The following is a 16,861-nucleotide window of genomic DNA, read 5'->3' on the forward strand; positions in this document are numbered from 1 at the left end:
CAAAGTAAAAAGTGCTTTCTGAAATCCTTGAGCACCCTTGAAATCAGAAGAATTGTCTAGATATTGATATCAAAAAGTCAGAGAAAGGTTTGCGAATTCCCAGGTGTATAAACTGAATTGACTCATAGAGCCAAGCATGTGCTCCCAGCAGCCTGGATGTTTGCTACCACGGAGATGGTACAAACAGCAGGCAGGCATGAGGACTGCCAATTCATTTGCATCTGGTTGCATCATAGAAACCTAGCCTAAAGCGTGTACCGACCAAAACTATCAGGGGAAGTGCCTAATTTTAAATCTAAAACTATTTTCTTAATCTCTGAGCATGGGAGCACAAAGAGCTTTTCTATTTATTCAGTGCCAATATTTTAAACTGAAAAACAAGACCATTCAATAATAAAAGAGAAAGTATAGTGATAAAAATTTGCCTGAATTTTACTGTGATTAATGATCAGGCTTTTCAGAATGTGAAAATAAAGGTCTTTTCTTATGAATACATACTTCTTAGTAAAATTCTGTCCATGAATTTTTGGTGTTTGAAAAACCTCAATTTAAAACCAACATAGCTGTGTTCAGGCAAGTCTGAATACATGTAATATCTTAATATAATCTCACTGAGAGAAATACTTAGCTCTTTATTTCAATTAATAATATCATATAAAGCAAAGATGGAATACACCCTAGTGGACTACTACTTTTCATCCTCTCTGTAAATAATTCATTGAATCATAGTCTTCATGAGTTTGTAACATCATAGTTCATCACCATAGAAACAACTATGATTACACATGTTACCCTGTGGCATACCTAGTCCTTAATCAATTCTTTTTGCTCAGCCAAATCAAATTCACTTACATCTTTAGAAGTTAAAAATGTTCTCTATGGAAAAGATCATGATGACCAAAAATAATAATTGTTTTTGAAGTAATCAGAAATTAGTGAAATTAAATACATCGAAATAACCATAATCCTCCTTCTTATTTTTCAGTGGTTAATTCTAATTATGGCTCAAATGTACATGTAATTTTCACATATTTATAAACACAGCACAGTCAATAGCTTTTAAATTTTTAATATTACAAGCAGTTCTCTATAGTGCTAGTTATATGACTTTTTATTAAGTTCTGATATATTTTCAAAGCAACCTTTTATATTCTAAGAAATAGCATGGTTTGCTCTAAGGAGGGTTTGAGAAATAAAAGTCAAGATTGTGAGACTGTTCTTAGTGTGTCTAAAAGAGGGAAATATAAGTTATTTCATTTTATTTCCTCAGGTTTCATAGTTAAAAGGAAAGTTAAGATCTTATTTTTTTTCTTTATCTTTTTTATCATAAGCCAGTGAAGATTTAGAAAACAAGACGATCTTGAGCTTCCTGGAAGGAAATTACCAAATAAAAATTTAGATGTAATTCAATAATATGTAATTCAGTGCCTGAAGCAAATAAACCACAGATTATTAATTTTGTATCCTTATTACTCAACACAGAGTAGGTGCTCAACAAATGTTACTGGAAGTAAATTATAGCAAAAGATTTGAGTAAGAAAAACAATTAGACAATTTATAATTTATGATTCTGTTTTTAATATTATTGTGAAAGTTTAATTTGCAACTCATTAATGGAGATAGACATATGAATACTCAAAAACAATTTTATATTATCTTGGACAAGTTTTCTATCAAGAGAAACCTTAGTTATCTGGTTGCCAACTTAGTGTAAAAAAATTTTTTTAGCAAAATTAAAAAAAACTTCTGTCTTGTAAAAGACCTGGTAAGGAAAATGAAAAGATAAGTTATATACTGGAAGAAAATATTTGTAAACCACATATCTGCTAGAGGACTGCTCTCAAGAATACATAAAATAAATCTCAGCACTCGACAGTCAAAAACAACCCAATAGAAAATAGGCACAGGCACAAAGAGACATTTCACTTAGGAGGATAAATGAATGACAAATAAGCATGTAAAGAAATGTTCAACATCAGTAACTGTTAAGGAAGTACAAATTAAAACCAAAATGCGACATCACAATACATCTACCATAATGGCTAAAATAAAAAAGTGACACCAAATTCTGATGAGGATGCAGAAAAACAGGACCACTCTCACACTGCTGATGAGAATGTAAAATAGTACAACCACATTGGAAACATTTTGGCGGTGTCTTGAAAAAACTAAACACGCAACTACCATATGAGACAGCAATTATATTTCGGGGCATTTATCCCAGACAATTGAAAATTTATGTGTACACAAAAACCTACACATGAATATTTATATAGTAACTTTACTATAGCCGCAAACTGGAAACAATCCAGACGACCTTCAGCGAGCGAATGGTTAAACGGCCACCTTATAAAATACTAATCAGTAAGAAAAAAGAACAAACTGTTGATATACACAAAAATCTGGATAAAGCTCCAGAGAATTATGCTAAATAAAGACTCCCCAAAGTTACCGACTATATAATTTTACTTATATACCATTTTTGAAATTACAAAATATTAATGTTTACTGGAGTTTAAGGTGGGAATGGGCAAGGGAAAAAAGTAGATGCAGCTAGGAAAGGGAAATATGAGGGATTCTTGTAGTGATGAAATTGTTCTGTATTTTAATTATTAATGATAATATCTTGATTGCGCTATTGTACAATAGCTTTGCAAGATATTATCCTTGGGGAAAACTGGGTAAAAGGGACATGGGATCCCTCTGTATTATTTCTTATAACTGCATGCGAATCTGTAATTATCTCAAAATACAAAGTTTAATTTAAAAGTTATTTTTGAGGAAAATATTATTTTAAAATTTAGGTACCATCTTCCACAAACATAATATCTAGAAAGAGTTAACCATCAAATGTGCCTGTCTTATTTCCTGAGTGGGATTTGCATAAAGGGAAAGGTAGCTCATGAGGTATAATAAAAATATCTGAAAAAGTGTATTTCAATCAAATGTTTCCTATTGAAAACACGGTACTCAAAACCATAACAATAGTGTAATAAATGATGATGTTATAATAAAGAATGGGGTGAAAATTCTGAAATCTAGTTCTAGGAACAATCTTCATTGATAAGAACCCCCAAATTATGTCATGTTCACAACACAGCAATAAGATATTTTGCAAGCTCAGACTCTTCTTTCTTTTCTTCCTAATATTTGTCTTTGTGAAAAGAGACATCTAATATAAATAAAGAAGCCTCCATGGGATTCTTAAAAGTTTATTTGCCCATTCAACAAGCATTCTACAGCCAAGCTCTGTGTTGGGCATGGGGGAGACAAAGATAAATATGGCCTGGTTCTTCCTACTGAGGAAGTCTATGCATACAGGAGGGAGGAATACTACTCTAGTAATAGACTTTTATATACAATGTAATAAGTGCAATGACAAAACAAATCACTAAAGGGAGCATACAGGAGTGATGCTGAGTTCAGATTAGGAGCTGAGGCAGGCTGGGGAAATGGAAAGCTTTCTAAGATGAGCTAGGTCTTGAGCAACAAATAGGTACTGGCCAGGTTAAAAACAAAACAAACAAAACAGACAAAACAAAACAAAACACACAGAAAGACTTCCGGAAAGGACATGTAGCCTCAATCTGATAAATTCCAAGTTTGAGAAGTAGAAGATCCCCTGATATGGCTTAAAAATGGACCAAAAATCTTTCCCATTTATCCATATACACTATTCTGCTGGTAGGACCACACTCATGAATACAGTTTCAAACTCTTCATTAATACAGCTCAAAACATTTCTGCTACCTGCCTGTCTATGAAACACTGTGACAAGGTTGTGATAAGTTTGTTGGTGCCAAGTATGTCATAATCAGAAATTTTTTAAGTATGTGCACGTATGTATATGTATGTGTGTGTTTAATATTTGGTCATGTGAGGCTCAGTTTGTGCACTGTAACTGACATCCTTACACATTTTTTTCTGTACTTTTAATCACTATAAGCACTATTAAGTCACTGGAATTTCCAAGTGAAGAAAAAAATATTATATAATGATCTATGATCATTCACACAAATCCAGTACATACAGCTTCATCTTGACTAAATGATGACAGCTTAACTGATGATGGGCTTACATACAAAAAGACCTTGCCTTAACTCTGTCCAAGAAAGAATATCATCTCAGTGATCAGACTCATGCTTACTTTGGCAATGTAAGATAAAAAAGGAAAGGATAAAATTTGAAGCTAAATGTTCCTTTATAAATCATTGTTTAGAGAAAACACAAGTTAATTGATAACTATAAAGCCAACTTAAGCTTCTAATGCTTTCACAAAGCAAATCATTCGTTGAAAACTTCAGAAATGAAGCTTGAGGAATAAAATAAAAGTATACTTGCTTAGTGATGGGATAAGGCTAGTATTTATTTTAGAATTCCAGGGATGGAAAATGATAGATACACATTATAAAAGAAATCTTCATTTTGGCTAATAAAATCATTAGTTCAATAAAGATATTTTTATGTAGAGGTAAGAGTATGCATCTATGAAAATAAACAATAGCCAAATATTACTATACTAAGATGTACCAAAAAATCCTAAAGTACATCCAGAATCATTAAAAAATATATATTTGTGAATTTCATTGACTTCTTATTCTTTAGAATTTTGAAGTCACTTGGTTCTATTTTACATTTTTAGATCTTAAAAAAATGGCCTGATGGCGTTTTTTCTGTGGAAAGAGACCTTTTTATCAGATATTTTTGGCAAATATAAAACACTGAGGTTTGTAGACTGTCAACCAGACACATTTAATGATCAAGCACCTAGCATGACTATAAATACAATAACTCACAGTGCAAAGCAGAGTACAAGAGCAGAAGAGACCTACATGAAGTATCTGGATTATGAAAAATGCTCTTCTCTGACTCTGCCAGGTAACAGAGAATTGTTTGAGGCTATCCCAGCAATGATTTCACACAAAGCTGCCAACTAATTGACTTGAGCTAATATCATATTTGTGAACTTTATTTTCCTTCAGTTTGGCTAAAAGTGCTTTTAAATACAAGTCTCCCTGGTTTGGGGAAAGAAATCTCCTCAGAACCCTTTTGTGATGTGTGGATATCTTTACCCACTCAACCAATGAGGAAACCAATGAGAGTCTGGGATTGCCATAATGGCAAGTTCCAGAATCAAGGCCATGAGTGAAATTAGAAAGGGTCCGATTCAAGAGGTATTTACTAAAATACCTGCCTCCGCTCCTGCTTATCTGCCATCTTTCTTTATTCATCCCAATTTTTAATTATCAGACAAAAATGCATATGGGGAGGGAGAATGATTTCTGGCAACCTCTCTTAGACTTACTCTTTTAAATTATTTTGTTAAATTAGGTCATTGCCACTTTGGAAGGCACAGAGTATCAGGAACTGGGGCTCTGTGCTAAGTCTCAATGGTGAACAGGACGTAGAATAAGGTAACAAGCCAAGGAACATAGGCTACCTGGGAGGCTTGCTCTAGCACAGTATGTCCTAGAATGGGTCCTTGCCTGGACTTCTGCAGACATTAAGAGTTTAGTAAGTTGGGGGACTCTAAAGAATCTGATTCCCATCTGTCACATATTAATTGCATGATTTGTATACATTACTTAACTTCTCTGAATCTCAGTTTTGTTTTGTTTTTTTTTTCATTTGTAAAATAAGTAGGCACAATCCTACCTATTTTTAGAGGCATTGTTAGAATTAAGAGACAGCACAGTGCTTTGAATATTCCAGCATAGTGCCTGACAAATGGTGGCTGCTCTGGAACAATTTTTTGAATGAATAACTTGTGGAAAATATCTAGCTCAGGGTCTGAACCATAGGATCTTCTCAATAAATTAAAACTTTAAGTTTTACTGCTGAGAAATATCCTAAAAACTGTGCCCAGCTATCACGTGTGCAAAAGGTGATAAATCTCTCAGCCCAAGGAAGAAAAAGTATCTGTGATATGAGAAATTTTTCTTACTCTTGACCAAAATTAGGACACTGCATAGCCTAAGAGTAAGAGTAAGAGTAAGAATTTACACAAGTCAGAAAGAGAGATGAATTCTAACATTCATGTAGAGTTGCCTAGGTGAGAATTGTTCCTCCGTGTTGCCAGGAACCAAAACAATACAACTTACAAGACAGAACATTTTCTACACTTATTGGCTATCCACATTTAGCATTTTCTATTTTGGGCCATTATTAATCTATAATTATTCTCCTTTGTAGAGTTGAGAAATCATAGCAGGAGGTTACATTGCTCAAAGAATGAATTCTTTTCTGAACGAGGCAAATTGGAAAAAATACAAGCCCCAGACGGAAAAATGCCTTCCCATTTCCTGAGACACACTAAAAAGGCTGCAATTAGCTCAGTTTCTAACAGTTTCCATGGCTCTGCTACTGGACATATCTCATTTTTCCGCCATGGGGCTGGTAAGAATTGTCTAAATCTATCTCTCTTCTACCCTTTTGGGCCCTTATCACCTTTTTTCCTAATTGCAGGGGGTGAGGAGTGAATTGAAACCTCCTTTAGAGACTTGCATTTCTCTTTCATTCTGACATTTTCCTGATGCCCCATCACGTGTCCCTTCCATTCATGCCATGCTGCCTGGTCTTCAAATAAAGATAATGGGACGTAGGGCCCAGCCTTCAGGAAGGAATTTTCATTCCCCAGCACCACGGCTGTCCAAGCTGATACTGCTCTGGGAGCAGACGACATATACCATGTGCTACAGGACCCATTCCGGCCACAGCTCCTGGCATTTACTCAGGAATACAGGCAATGTTGTATAACATGACTAGAAATATAACAAATATTCCCTTCAAAACATAGTCATCCCACTCTTCCCACTTCCTTTTGGCCTAGATAGGAAAATTGAATTTAATCATTGTTTAACTGACCACCACTTAAAAATGTCTCTTCTCTCTAAATGGGGTTTGGCAAGAATATCTAGAGTCAGCGCAGGAAGGGCAGATAGCCGACTTCGGTGTGATATTAAATACAGTGTGATATTGTGGAAAATGCACAAACTTTGATATAAGGAAAAATCTGATCCAAATTCTTCATCTACCTTTTGACTAAGTAGTCTTGAATAAATTATATAATCTCTCTAGGTTCTATTTACTTATTTGAGGATAATTAATGATACCTACCTTACAGGGTTGTTGAGAGGGTTAAATGAGTTAACTGTAGAATAAACCCATTTAGTACATAACTAGCTCTCAATATATGTAATCTATTGTTATGCCTATCCTTTAATCCTTGAATTTAATCACTATCTAGTAGAGATAGGCCCAGGGCTCCTGAATGAGGAGTGTTATAACAGGTGTATCTCAAGGAACCCACCTTCCCCACATATATCCTGCCAAAATCTATCCAACTTTCCCACAGATAACAGAAGAGGACAATTCCACAATTAGAAATTCACTGATTTAACCTGGGTTTGATTACTTCTATTGAAACACAAATGTTCCTGGAAAGGGCAAGTCATTAAGCCAATAAATAGTAACATTTACCCTTTGTGAAGTAATGCCTTCAAGGTGCTTGTGGCATTTCTTAATCTCTTTAACAATCCTATAAGGTAAACATTATGCCCACTGACAAAGTTCAGACACTCAGGCTTATGGGGTAATCAGAGCAAAAATGGGTAAGAAGTCACCTACTTAAGTTTCTCTCTGTCTCTCTCTCTCTGTCTCTCTCTGTCTCTCTCTGTCTCTATCTCTGTCTCTCTCTCTTTTAAAATAATAATAATAATAAAAAGACAATATAAATAATCTGAGATAGTGATAGGCTAAGAAAATACAAAATCAGCCTAGACTAGGGTATATGGAGACACCTAAGGTAGGCTCTGAGTTTTGAGATAGGTATTTCTGAGAAACTCAGAATATTAACTGTCCCGTGAGGTCATGTCTCTTGAGGACTAGTAAGGAGAGTGACAGTTTTGGTAAGTGTGCACAAAATGGCCAACAGTGCAAAGGGATAGATGAGCTATTGAGTCAGGAGAGGGTTGGGGAGGGGTGGCTGTTCCCGAGAATCTGAGAATAAGCACCAGGCCAGGACATGTGGATTCTTGTTTATTGGCAAAGGTGAGTTAGGACAAAATCCTAGTGAAATTTGGGAGCTTTACCCCAGGGCTCTGATGTCTGTTTGTTAATCAGAAAATGGGTCATCTATCATTTTAATTATTCAGTCATGTTTCCTGAGTGACTTTATGTATTATGCAGTTATCTTGATATAAAATAGAAGCAAAAAGAGCAAAGGCTCTAGAATTGGAGAAATCTGGGCTTAAATAACAATTCTGCTGTGATCATGTAACTCTTTCTGTGACCATGGACAAGTTATTTAATTTCTTTGAGCTTCACATTTGTGTGTGTTACAATATTCACTTCACTTAATTGTGAAAATTAAATTAGGTAATATACTTGAGGAGATGCAGTTGATGCTCAATAAATGCTAGCTATTTTTATCATGGAGACATCTCTAAACTGAGCTACTAGAGAGCAGGAGCCATGTTCTTATTCATCTTCATATCCCTGATGCCTATTTTGTAAAATAATGCTCAGTAAGTGAATGTTTGACTGATGTTTAAACTAACAAACCTCAGAAAAAGTACCAAAAAGAAAAAAATATTACAGTATATACAGGATACAGTCAGACCCTGCACATCTGTCATAACAACTGAAGCATCTTCTAGTAAATAGAATGACTTCTTTCATCAGTGCCTCTCTAGCTGCTTTGCCATTTACTCATCATTTACACAAAAAGAAAAGTACGGTCCTCATCTTCAGTGTGAACATAATATGGCATATGCAAGTTGCCAGATACTGTAGGAAATGACTTGGATTATTGGGAGGCAGCTCGGTTCTGAGTTTGAATGAAAGCGCTCCTGTAGCAGACCCTGCATTCACCTGTCTCCAACCTGACCCAGTGCCTCCAAGCTCCCACCACTTGCCCAGGCTCTGCCCATGTGTTCTTTAACAGTGGGCCAGATTTGTTCTAAAAGAAAGCAGGACATATCATTTATTGCTGCTCATATATGTTACCAGGTTTCTCTACTTCCCTTGGACATTGTGAAGCACAAGAAATACCACAATACTCCATGCTTCATTGGTAAGCGGAAATAATTCTATATTCAAGAAGCCGAGAATTCTTAAGGTGATCTTGAAGAAGAGTGAGGCTCTCATCACTTGAAAGGAAATTCTTGTGGACTGGGAATCTGGCCTCAGGTGATTTTGAGTGGTTCACTTAATGAGTCGAGATTAGGTTGCAAAATTCACCAACTATAATAGTAGTAGTGTCCTAAGGCCAGAGACAGACTGATTTGAAAATGAGAATTATGCTAGCACAGTCAAGAACAGGACTGTGTGATTTTACTAAACAACTTTCTTGCCCATGTGAACCTCTAGTGCATTCAGTTTCCATATACACATGTCATTCTCAGTTTTAACCATTTGACCTGTAAGAAAAAGATTAGAAAAAGCAAAAAATTATGCACATACACCATATAGAAGAATATTTTAAAATAATAACTTTAATTAGTTTACATTTATTCTTATAAAATGTACATGGTATTGATAAAGAACAGTGATAGGACACAGAATTTTAGACATGCAGCTGTAGCAACAAAGTGGATGGATGGTAAACCAGGTAACAGATGTAGTATGTCCAATGTCTACATAAGAGAAGAAATGGCCACACTGTTTGCAAGAACTCCTTGTACTGCCAATTTATGATATTGCCGATGCATGGGTATCAAAACAAACAAACAAAAAGAGAGAAAAAGAAAAAAAAATGATTAAATCAAAGTTCTTATTTTCTTCTGTTGGAAAACAAAGCATTATTTCTTCCTGGATTAGTAACTATATATCTCTAGTCCAAGTCGTGTTCTAACAATTTCCTTGTAATTAGAAACATACGTATTTGCATAAATTGCTGCCAAAGTACCTAGGTATTTTACTGGCATTAGTAATCAGCATATGGCAGGTCAAGTATTGCCAGTGGGCAGAAGGCTTCCTAGTGTTTAGGCCAAAGTGGTAAATGGAGGCTGTGACTGTGTATGATGAAGCAAAGACTTGATCCTAGGAAACCAGAGTCTCAAAACACTTACCTTCACATTTTGGTCCACTTCACCAAACCTCAAGCCACTGTTTCTTCTGGCAAATTACCCCATTTGGGTCCCATCATTCTACAAAACAAAGAGAAGAGAAACTGGATAAATATCCTTGTATATTGCTAATTCCATTCATATTGTAAAACATACAGCTTGTTTCTTTAGTTGTCTTAAGAAAATCATGTTTCATTCCACTCCCACCCTCAGATTATTAAGACCCAACATTACTTTGTTGACTTGTATAACATTATACCCTGGTGTTGATGCAGCTAATGCTCAATTATGAAAACATTAACACATCAGAAGGAATAAAAAAGCTTCCAAATGTAATGCTAATCTATGCTTCCCAATAGTGGATGGGATATGCCTAGGTCCTGTTTCACAACAAAATAAAAACAAATGACTTACCTGGTATGAGAGTCTGTAGGAATTTCTCTAAGTCTTGAGCCAATTACCCCATATATAGGGTAGATCCAACATAAAGACATCTTCAGGTGAGGTCGGGGGTCCAGGACAACCCAATACTGATGCTGAAATAAAAGCTGGGTTTCCATCAGGGAGTGATGCAATCATCAGAAATTACCAGGGAGCTGTCATAAGCACAGATTCTGTGGACATGCTGAATAGTGACACCTCAGTACTCTGTACCCAGTTTTAGTAACTTGCTGGAGGATATCAGCATGCAACTGAGGGAACTTCGGCCATTTTAGTAAAAGGTGTACTTCTTTCACACATAAGTATAAAACCCGTAAGCAGGAAAACCTGCAGTTCTATGAATGGTGATAGTTCTAAAAATGGGTCATCCACTTAAGCCTATGGTTGAAACAAGGTCAACAACATATCCTAACAATAAAACTCCTGCATTAGAACTAGTGAAGCTGATTTCTATAAGCACTGTTTTCAGGCTGATGTTTTAAAAAGAATCTGCAAGGAAAAAAAAAAAATCACTCACATAGATCAATGATACTGAGAATTGATGGAGCAGTAGATTTTATTTCCATTCCCCCATTCTGCTTCCCCACTGGTAGTAAAATTATATTTCCCCAAGTCAGACTTGAATCGACTTGCTTTTCCATTGAAATGGACGTGATAGTGGAAGCGATTTGTATTAAATCCAGGTAGAAGCTAAAGTCATAGCTTGTAGTTTACCTTTGTCTTGGCCATAATGAACATCAATATTAAAAGAGAGACTGTTCCATCACTGTGTGTCCCATAGAGAGAATGATGTGGAGCAGAACTCTCTGCTAACACTCACTGGGCAGGTAGTGTATTTGAAAAATGAACCTTGGTTGTTGTAAACTGCCAAGATTTGGGGGTAGTTTGTTACCACAGAATAGTGAAGCCTATTCCAGCTGAAACAGATAACAACTTGGAAGAAAATAATTGTGTGGTTGAAACTGCCTCTGTTATATTGTGTTTATAAGCTAGTCAACATAAGTAATTAAACATTTGTCAATTTTCTTGATGCTGAGCATCGTTAGCCAATAGATGATTGAAAGAGAGCTTGTTCTGTCTCACACATTAGAACCGTCTTATAATCAGTTGATAAATTGTGATTTGCCTCATCATATGATTCAAACCTGATTGCTCATTTTTTTCTTCATTGCTGAAGGAGCTATCAAATTGAAAATAGTCAAATGGATTGAAAACAGACTTACCAATGTGTTGTTACCTCCAAAATACACGTGCAAGAAAATGTAATCATGTATGTTATGAAATCTAAAATGATTTGCAAATTGTCAAGACTGTTAGTGAAAAAGGTTTTTCTGAGTTGGTAAGGAGAGGCTCTGAGTGTCTGTGATCCCAGGGAAAACAATCAAGGGAAGGAGGAGAAGCCATTATGCTTAATGCCATTCCTGAAGAAACAAATATTTAATGATTTCCTTATGACTTTTCAGGGAAAAGACATATTGGAAAGCAGTGTGGTAGGAAAAAGTGACAAACTAACGTCACAATGGCTTTTCTAGTTTTTTTCTATCGGCTTAAAGAGTTAAAGTTACCCCCAGATGTGGAAGGACAACAGATGGGCGAATTCCTATGACTTACAACGCTGGATAATAAAATGACCTAAGACTCTATTTAGAGAAATAGAACAGCTACACTCGGGCTGTTTACAGACTTAGAAATATCACGATAAGCAAATGCAGGCAGTTCAAAGGATGATTAAAAAAAAGGACAAGTGGATAAATAATGACCTGATGTTATTGCGAAAATGTAGTGTAACTCTTGCATTGTTAGTATAAACACAGATGACCTTTGCATTTGCTCAACTTTCGTCTTCAAGACAGGAAACAGCAACTGATCATTATCGGAAAAGTAGAATCTTCCACTTGCTTCTGCTGTGCTGACATTATGGTGTATGTCAGAGCATAGCAATGTCACTATCTCTTCAAAGCACATGCTGAAAGCCGATAGGCGCTTGAAAGAGAAGCTTATCCTGGGCATGGGCTTTGTGTTTTGCACAGACAGTGTGGCCAATGGCACACTGCAGGAAGGCGGTGCGTGCGCGTAGGGTGTGGAGTCGGAGCTGAGGGTAGTGATCAGAGAGAGAGAGAGAGGCCCACAACCACATTTCCCAGGTACATAATTCATCAATTCTTCATTTTCACAAACTTAAACATCCTCTGGGGTGATGTTTACTACTTAACCAACAAATAAACACACCCAAAGAGCAATTGTTTTGTACAAAGCTACTGAGCCCTATATTCTGGACATACTATGAGTTAAAACAGTTACAAAGATTTGTTTATGAATTACACAATATTTTACATCAGAAGAGTTTCAAACATATGAACTAATTTTTCTCTACTTCTGATAAAAATGGATTCGGGTCTTTTTTCTTTTACAGTTTGTACATAAGCATGCACACATCCATCATCACTCCAAACTTTAAAAAATCCATGCAGGTAGTACGTGGCAACCTATGGTAATTGACAAACATTCTCTCATGTTTCTTCTATGCATATTTGTCAAGTGGTTATTTCATAAGCTTTGCCCCTTAATGAAGTTACCTAAATTGACCTTTCATTTCTTGCTGACAGTCCATTTGGTCTCAGCTCCAAAACAGATCCTCTTGATATAGAATAAATTCTTATTGTTCTTACAAAATATTTCTCACCCAGCATAACACTTGCCAACAACACCTTGATTATTCATTTCTTTGGAGTCATTATATAGAGAGTCATAATCCTGTGTCCTTGAACCTGTGATGAGGTGATTTTCCTTAGGCTTTACGCACTGTAACCTGCCCAGAGAAACTGTCTCATGGCAGAGGCTTCAGTTCCATCTTCCAGCTCCCAGTCCTATTCCGTATATACGTTCTCACAACAATGGTGGTACCAAGAACGCTCCTCTTCCTATTCCAAATAAATAAATTCACATACCTTTCCTTAAGTCTCCAGCCTTTCTATTATGTCTTTCAGCAGTATTAACATTACACGCTGGTACCAGCCACCTATCCATTCAATTAGAAACAATGCTACTATAATCTGAACCAAGGGTTGACAGTTTTTTTGTTTGTTTGATTTTTGTTTTTCTTCTGTGAAAGGGTAGATGGTATATATTTTCAGCTTTGAGGGCAATATAGTCTCTGGGTCTTTGTTGCAATTGAACAACATTGTAGTGGTAGCATGAAAACAGCCATAGATGTAAATAAATGTATTCCAGTAAAGTTTTATTTACAAAAACAGTTTGAGGGAGTGGTTTTGACCTGTGGGCTATAGTGTGCTGACCTCTGATCTAAGTCAAACAGACACCCTTAGCCATACTAACAATTTGCAGATCTGATTTTCATCCTAACTTACTGCTGCTTAGCATTTTCCTTGGACCTATATTGGAAAATGTAAAAATTCAATACGGTATATATAAATGTTGCTAAGAGAATAAATTCTAAAAGTTCTCATCACAAGGGAAAAACACATTTTCTTCCTTTTTCTCCTCTTTTTTTTTCCTTGCATTTATGTAAAATGATGAATGTTAACTAAACTTACTGTGGTAATCATTTTGTAATATATATGTTATTATGCTGTACGCTTTAAATTTACAAAGTATGTATGTCAATTATATCTCAATAAAACTAAAAAAAAATCAATATGAAGAAATAGTTACTACTTTCTAAAAAGGATTCTACTACAGCTATTAAGAAATCTTGATTTCCCACTTCTCCTGCCCCAAGGCATCGGTTCTATTCATTCTGGTAACTGATGCAAATGCCAACCAAAAGAGATTCATTTAAATGTTTTCTTTTACACTTTTCTTTGTAGCTCAGATAGTATCATTCCATCTCCATATTCAGTGAGACCCTCTTAGCCAAGATGGGCTATAGAAATGCTACTGATATATACTAAATCATAAACATGTAAAGCCATAGGGTACTTAAATCATAATAGCTACTTTAAATGAGTATCTACCATGTGCCAAATATTATGTCAGGGATAATTATATATGACCTCATTTATCCTCACTGCATCTTATAAATGAGGAAACTAATGCTTGAATATATGACTCGAATCACTCAATATTCTACAACTAGTAAGAGGTAAATTTGGGACTTAGACCAAATCTCCTGACTCACTCTAACATGTTCTTTGCACCAAAATGATAAGGTCATGATGTCTTCATCTTCATTTACCAGATATTCCTGATTTATTAGATTTTCCTGCTTATTCACCACAGAATGGATGATCAGTGAGTGCTTTTTATTAACTGAACCCTAAAAAGAGCATCTATAATTAATATTCAAGATGAAGATATTTTGGGAAGCCATAGTGAAATGTATGGAGCCAAAAGGCCGGGGGGAAGACTGTGGCACCCCTTAAGTGCTAACGATGATCCAGCACATCCTGGCTGGCCTGGGACCTCTCAGCGCTAGAGGCCCAGGGCAAGTGCCTTTCAGTGCGTGCCACTCACAATGGTCCTTTGCTGTGAAGTTGGTGTAATGTAATGTGGGCACCGCACGTGGGGAAATGAGGGGAGAACAAAAGACACAGAAGCTTAAGGAAGAGACTGGAGAAGATATTGCTTACTTGTAGTCACAGAAAGGAGTTTGAGAAACCTAAAATACAGCGTGTGGATGTACTGCCCAGACTCAGTTAACCAAGTCAACCACATATACCAGGGTAGCTGTTGATGGTCATTTAGAAAGGGGTCTATGGAACTGGGCAGAAGACATAAACTTCTAGAATTTCAAAAACTGAGTTTCCAACTACTGGCTCAAGATCACTTTCTCATTCCTCATTTTTCTATCTATAATGTACTCAGAATGCGAACTATCTGAAAGGAACTTAAAGAACATATGTTATCACAGGGTTCGAAATTGATTAGTTGACAACAGTTGAAAAGCTTTGAGGAGATGAAGTTGTCAGAAAGTAACTCACAGTAAAACCACTCATGGGTGTCTATATGGAAAACAGCCCAAAGCAAATATTTGAAAACAATATTTAAAAAAGAATAGCGAAAAACACTAACTGTGTATGTGTGTATGTGTCTGTGTGTTTGTGTGTGTGTGTTTAGGGGTTGGCCTCTGGTGTAGGCAGAAGAGGGGCAAGTCCTGCCTTTTGTATTAGGATAATGCTGACCCTATGTCTTTGACTTGTTTGAATCTTTGCCCAAACATGTGTTTGCTTTCTTGTACACCAGGACTTGTAAATCTTGGCATAATCAGTCAGTGAAAAGAGAAATATGTTGCCTCGTGTATGGCTGTGAAATAATAAAAAAGATAAAAAGATGAAGTGTGAGGTCTCCTCCATTAGCTGCCCTGGAGACAATAACCTTTAAAATATGTCAGAATTGTGAAAATATTACTGCTGGAGGCAAAGGGATTCATACCTCCTAGTGAATCAAACACCACAGGCCACGCAATGGAGCAATCTCACAAGTAGAGAAGTACTTTTTCCAAGGTGCTTTTCTTGAGCATGGTTTTGGGGCCTGAACAGTCCCTCTTTCATGCAGAGAGCAGCTAACAACTTTTACTGGGTCATTTGAGGCATATTCGAAGGGCTTCCAAGATGATCTAGCGTATTGGAAGTGTAAATGAGAGGAGTAATTTAAACCATGTGAATGTTTGGTTTCTTTTTCGAAACTACAGGAAAGTCTCATTATATTATAGTTATTAAACAGATTCAAACAGTGTACTATGAGTTAAACCAGGTCCCCTGACACATAGCAACTGCATTCAGTTATAGTCTGATATGGCATGGCTAGAATGTAATGTAAAAATCATTAGACATTTCATTCCCCTATCAGTTTGTCGAAGATCAAAAACATTGACATTACCCAGTGTTGGCAAGGTGGGGGGCGGGCAGGGGAAAGCAGGCAGTCTATTACAGTGCAGGCAAAAAAATGGTCTGTTATGACCTTTTTGGTGGGTGGATGGACAATATGTTTAAAGATATAATATCTCCAAATCTTTCGATCAACAATAACATTTCTCACAGAGAAAATTGGTCAAAAGATCAAAGATGTATGCTTGAGATTCATCAGAACATTGTTTATGAGAGCAAAAATGTTGTTAACACCCTTTTCATCCATCAACAGGAGATTGGTTAAATGGTTTAGCCAATGGTATATGTCATCCATGAAAAATTTTGCCAATAGAAACGGTATTGAAATCTATGTTAACTGACCATCAATGATATTGTTATTTGTGAGAAGTAGAATAGGAAAGGAACAAAGAACAAGTTATCAAACATGCTTAATATGATCTACATTAACACATAATGTACACAGAATGTGTTAACATTCTGTAGTAGTAGTAGCTCCTATGGAGGAGAGGAATTTGGAGTAATGCT

The sequence above is a fragment of the Pteropus alecto genome, unplaced genomic scaffold, assembly GCF_000325575.1.
Source record: "Pteropus alecto unplaced genomic scaffold, ASM32557v1 scaffold24, whole genome shotgun sequence".
Classification (NCBI taxonomy): Eukaryota; Metazoa; Chordata; class Mammalia; order Chiroptera; family Pteropodidae; genus Pteropus; species Pteropus alecto.